The 6187-nt window shown below is 42.2% G+C and overlaps 1 long non-coding RNA gene across 1 annotated transcript; it reads left to right on the forward strand.

Moving 5' to 3' along the window:
• Positions 1–1119: 1119 nt before the first annotated feature.
• Positions 1120–4149, forward strand: LOC120405357. Its single transcript, XR_005598522.1, has 3 exons — positions 1120–1339; positions 2586–2681; positions 3812–4149. It is a non-coding gene; the product is annotated as an uncharacterized LOC120405357 (long non-coding RNA).
• The last annotated feature ends 2038 nt before the right edge of the window (positions 4150–6187 follow it).

Consider the following 6187-nt stretch of genomic DNA (forward strand, 5'->3'; position numbering starts at 1 on the left):
GTCATCAGAAATAATTATGCAAGATAAGCAATTTGGTCAAGAAAAAACAATTTAGGGAATTATGAGGTTTATTTTAATATGAGTATAAATTAATAGGGGACTGTAAATAGAGAAAGCAAGACTTGGAATTACTGTGTGTGTGTCTTTATTCATCAAGTCACAGTAAGCAGCTTTGCTGACTACAGAGCATGCACAACACGAGCTAATGTTACATGTACCCCACTGCCCTCTGTTGGAACGATCATGTCAGAGCTTTTAACAAGTAAAGCATGTTAATTCCCTCTAGGTTGAGTTAGCGGTGCTGTTTTTTTGACTCACCAGGTTGACTATTTTTTGGACACAGAGGCTGTAAATTTTAATCCCCATGCTGTGAGTTTGTGGTTAGCTAATGACCCTAGTGTGTGTTTGTTTATACACAGTCACAGAATGCGCTAAGCTCTCATCTGCACATAAGACTTTTGAATATAATGTGTCATTCCTTTCAGAACTATTGGTATTGTTTGAAGAAAAGGCATCAAATTGCCATCTAGCAAATTGAAATCCACGCTAAAAGCTACCTGCAATAGAAATAAATAAAAAGAAGCAATACAATGGTTTACTTCCCCCAGCTGCCAGTTGTAAATGCATGGAAACAGCTATCACTGGTAACCTGCAAACAGTTTCTCAGTTTGACTAAGTATAATAGGAGCACTAGAGGGTAATAGAAATGGGATATGCTAAAAGTGGATTTTAATTTAGACAGTTCTGGATTCTTCTGTTGAGCTGTCAGTAAGAGAAGGAGGGAATATTTACAGATTTCGTTTACCTAGAGATCAATGCTTGGGTTTGTAAACTAAATAAATAATTAGTGGCAGTTTACCTTTAAGCCACTGGTATATAGAACATCAGAGACTTTATAGACTAGAAGTTGTTTACAGTTGTCTGTATACTTTTGTGTGTTGAGTAATAGGAGTTGGGGCCCTATTAAAGTATTCAATAGTGTTTAGACTTGTCATTTAGAAGTTGATCAATAATATCTGAATTCAGTGTTGCCATTGGATTACATGTGGCTTGCAACAGGATACATCACAGACACTAATTGTTACTTATTTGTTCTGGAACTCTGGGAGGGGAAAAAAGCAAGCAATTGGCTGAATTAATATCAGCAGCATTTTCAGAAGTGGGTGAGGACAAGAGATCTAATGGTGACGAGAGCAACTGGTGGCCCTGAATATGAAATTTGAAGAATTTTTTCTTAAATACTGAATTTGCAAAGAAACAGACAAAACAGGATATATGCATTATGCCCTTGCCAGAAGCATCCAATGTATAACTTGAGGGAAGAGGTGTTGAATTTCAGGTGTTCATTGCTATTGCTCCTTTACATTTTAAATTTCATGTAATCAAAAATTTTTTTTTAAATAGAAAGATTTAGTTTCTGGTGCAGAGAGATCTTATAAACATAACTTTCCACTGTGAAAAAATAGTTGTAGGAGAAAGCTTATAAACACCCCTCCTTTGCTATTTTGAATACTTTAATTGACTTTTTTTCTGCCTTTACGTTTTTCCTTATTTTCAGTAACGGTTTCCAGGCTCTTGAGACCTGTTCTTTTGCAAGGATAGCAGAATTGCTGGTATCTTTGAATCCTGTTTAAGTGAATGGTGACAGGAACTTCTATTCTGTGTAAAACTTACAATGACCTTCCCCATGAAAGTCATTGTCAGCTCTCTCTCGATACGAGGATGATGTCTGCCAGGGGAAAACCCCCAGGAAAGTACAGTGAATCTGTGGTCCAAATCAGACACGTGCATTCCAGCAAAATGTTCACCTTGCGTTGCAAGGGAAAGGCAGATCTAATTCCACGACGCATCTTGAATTAGCAAGGCTGCTTTCTGTTGCAAAGGAAGTTCAGTCAAGTTTTACAGTTGGGCCTAATCACTGTAGCACTCCCACAAGCTGATTAAATTTGTTGCCTGCAGAACATGGCAATCAAAAACCTGCAAGCATTGATCAATAGCACTGAATTGCACTGTCGGGGCTTTCCTGAAGTCATATGTTGTCCCCTGCAAAAAAGCAAGACATACTAATAATTAATGGGGACCACCTGGAGCTACTCGGGGCCCTAAGCAGTTGTCTGCTTATGCCTAGCACTGGCTCTGACCGTTGGGGATAAAGTTGTCTGCTCTCCCAGTACTGCATCTCTCATCTCTTAAGAGTGGGACCCTATCCTATCCTAAGCACTCTGTCTAAGTCTATGCTTCACCACAAGGACATATGATATGAAATCTGCTACTCCCACGTCATTTCTTTGGGGCCACATGGAGTTGTATTCCTCCTTTTCATGGTCACGGGATGACTGTCTAACCCTCCATGCATCTGAAGTAGTGGGTTTTTTACCCACGAAAGCTTATGCTCAAATAAATCTGTTAGTCTTTAAGGTGCCACCGGACTCCTCGTTTTTGTGGATACAGACTAACACGGCTACTGCTCTGATATTATGTCTAACCCTGCCAATGATGGCTATGTTGGGACAAGAAAGGGTTGTGAGTTCAGAATCAATTGTTAAAGCCAACAGGGTTTAATGCTCATTTCCTTTTGTTTTTAGAAACATATCAAATTCCTTGCTGAAGACCTAGAATATTATCCACTTATCCTCATTAAACTTATCCTCATTAAACAGTGGTTGAGCCATCAGCACTGGGTAAGTTGAAGAAAACTGGGGAAATTAATTCTTGGCTACTAAAGCATATGTTTGACTGAGTGACAGGTCAATGATTCTCTGCTGCTTATATCAGTGCTGGTGATCTGGGTCAGCAAAACAATCCTTCCCTCAGAAACCTATGAGGAAAATGGAAATGGGACATTTATTAATGAGCCAGTGGTTTCCACTGTCATGAAATGCTCCTGTGTTCCTGGCAATACATTTAATCAGTGTAAACGTGGCACCATCCCTTGCCACTGGGGAAGAGCTTTCTGTAAAACATCCTGCTTCATATTGCTCCTTAAAGCTCCCCTCTGTTCTGCTTCCAATAAATGAGACAATGGCTAAGCCAGCTGGTGTGCTGTGAGTGCTGCTTATTGTGTGAATCATAATAATCTCATTGTTACCTTGTACTCCTCTGCTTGTTTCTTATATCTGCCTGTTGTCTCTGGTCAGATACTGAGACAGAGCTGTTTGGTCAAGAACAGTCTGTTTCACGTGTATGTGCACAGTCTCCATCTCAAAAGGGCTCTGGTCCTGGGCAATACATGTAATAATGAAGTGACGAATGGTGTTTTAGACATGGGCTCAACTCAAATACTGCACTGCAGCCTCTTTGCATCCACTACGCTGGCCCAACAGGGCCAAAGAACAAGTGTAAACCCCCCTGTAGGCAATACCCCGATGTAGCAGGAGCGCCAGCCAAGTGCAAGTGCAGACCCACCGATTGCGTGTGTCTTCACAGCAGGCCCCTGCTCTGGCACAAGGGGGGCTCCAGGCAGACTTGGGGTGGGATGGAGGAGATCGGATGGCCAGGGTGTTCTTATGCCATGGAAATTTCATGCCTCTGCACTGCCCACTTGCCTCAGGGGTTAGGCAAGCCTCAGAGCTGCCCTAGCCTGTGCCAGAAGCCAAGATAAGTCCAGGTTGCTCATGAATAGGAGAGATGCAAATCTTGCTTCTGTCCCTGCTCCAGGTCAGGGATGAACCTGGCCCTTAGCTGGGAACTATGTAGGTTAAAATCTTGTACTCAGCTTTAAATTAAAACATTTAACATGCCTAGTCCCCGTTGTATCTCCTAGTGGTATGGTTAAGCTCATTTCTCTCTTCCTCATCCCTCTGCCTCTCAGCACAGATCCCGTTTACTATGACAGCCAGACTGCTGAATCCTCCTCTGGCCAGTCGTTGTCACAGTTGGCTGCTTTGATAATTACAAAAGCCTGTTCTAAAGTGGGGCTGTAGCTACTAAGTAGCCCAGGCAGATTGCACTCCAGCCAAGGCACTAAGAACAACAGCAAGTTGCCGTGCAGCAGCAGAGGGTATCAATGATTCTGCATCCTTCCCCCAGAGCTGCAAAATGCTGGGGGCCATCTGCCCTGAAACACAGTCGATAAACACATCTGAGGAATCAGCAGGCAAACATAATTCTCCTAAACCACCACTGACAGGAGCCCGCACATCATCCATCCCTCAGCAATGCTGCTGCAACAGCTTCAGCCTCTGCTACAGTGCGTCTTAAATTCCTCCCTCCATCCTTTCCTGTGCTTTCCACAAATCCTTGCTCTCTTGGATTCATGCTGCTTGACCCTTCATTTGCATTCATCTCTTATGTTTTAATCTGCTTTGTAAAGGCTGCTCTCTCATCTGTATCACTTTGTTCCTTAATCTGATAGCGGAAGCACTTTCAGATGGTTTCCTCCACTGTCTCGCATATATACTTTTAATTTAAAAAAAATATATATATCCCCTTAGAAAAGAAAAATGTCTCTCTGTTGGTTTTGCCCTTTTCTATTTGGAAAACATTTATCTCCCCACCATCCCTATATTTCTACTGAAGTTTAATATTAAATGTGTCTTTTTGCCTTCCTCTGGGCTTTAATTTCATTTTGGTTTGGAAGGAGGATCTAGTTGAAGATGTAATGCAGCTGGACAATTAGGCACTATAAATAGCTTTTTAAAGGGCTGGGAGATGCTTAGACCCCATGAACATCAGATTTGTAGCTGATTTGAGATTCAATCTCAATAGTTTCCTTAATCATCTGTGTCTTCCTAAATCATTTACTGAGGCAGCCTTTTTTAAAAAAACAAAATCTCCTAAACCATATACACTGTCTGTGTAACAGGATGGTTTGCTCCTTAAGTGTAGAGGCCCAGGGGCAGCCAACCCTGATCACTAAGGAGTCAGACCTGAACAAGGATCACCTGGTTCTCTTATAACCAGCAGCAGGAAGTCCTAGAAGGACTATTCTCAGGAAGAACAGAGTGGAGGACAGAGGCTGCTGGGAGTGAGCAGACTTCAGCCTGGTGCTTGGGGAGTGAGCCAATGGGAAAGAAAGGGCTAGGAGGGGAAAGAGGCTAAATGGAAGGACTTAAAAACTTTATTTTGAATGTTCTGTTAATTTAATAAACCAGAGCCCAAGCAGAGCTGTGAATGGACAAATGAGTTATTGAAGAAGCCCCTGGTAGGAGGAAACTAAAGTGGAGGTACTTGTAGGGCTAGCCTGAGACCATGAAAGGGTGCATGGGGGATGGCCACCCATTGGCTGGCCTCCTAGGAGCAATCTTCAGCCTTGGAAATACAGTTGCTCAGTTGTAAAAGTTTACAGACGGTGTGGGCTGAAAATGAGAATCTGCTACTCTCCTTTATTATTGCCCTGTCCTATGTAGGTCTGTCCAAGTGACTTATTCGTACCAAGTGTCACATCAATGTCAATTTCTTCACGGTGGAACTGGAAAGAAAGCATGTGACATTAAACACCAGAGGGTGTTCGTTACCTACTAGACTCTTAGGACTTGTGCCCTGCACCACTCAGCTGGGCCCCTTTGGCTCAGTATGTTGCATGGGAACCAGAACAGTGCCCGGGCAGTTTCTCTCATGCTATTTCTCTAAGCGAGTAGCGCCAAATCCTAACACTCTTAATCAGCTTTTACTCATGCCTTACTCAGAAACTCCCATTGACTTTAGACTGGGCAAATGCTGAATGAAAACCGAATAAGAACTTCAGGATTTGGCCTGTCATGACTAAAAGACTTATGCAGCCCTCAATCCATGCATAAATAGGAGTGCCATATCGCCTGAGAGAACTGTATAGCTCTAAATATCAGTGAAACCCAGGAGTAAAGCCAGAGTTCTACTGTTGGTAATGCACATGATTGTCTCCAAAAATGACTTAAAAGCTCTCTCTTTTGGCCTGAAACACTGAAGTGAGGATATGTAGGGTCCTGTCATAATACAATTGAAAACGCTTAGCTTCAGATCCCCACATCTGTATTTCTGACATCGGTGCTACAAAAGGGAGTGATGCTTTTTCAAAGGGGGCGTTTTTACTACAACACACAGTTCATTTCTGTTTCACCCTCTAAAAATCACTAACAAAAGTCACTTTCAGGAACCACATACCACCATCAAATGATTTAAACTGGAGTTTTATTTTCAGATCAAGGACACTGTATAGTTTGCAATTAACAAATTCAATACTGGACCATGCAACATAATTTCTGTTTCA

This window comes from Mauremys reevesii, linkage group 4 (assembly GCF_016161935.1).
Source record: "Mauremys reevesii isolate NIE-2019 linkage group 4, ASM1616193v1, whole genome shotgun sequence".
Lineage (NCBI taxonomy): Eukaryota > Metazoa > Chordata > Testudines > Geoemydidae > Mauremys > Mauremys reevesii.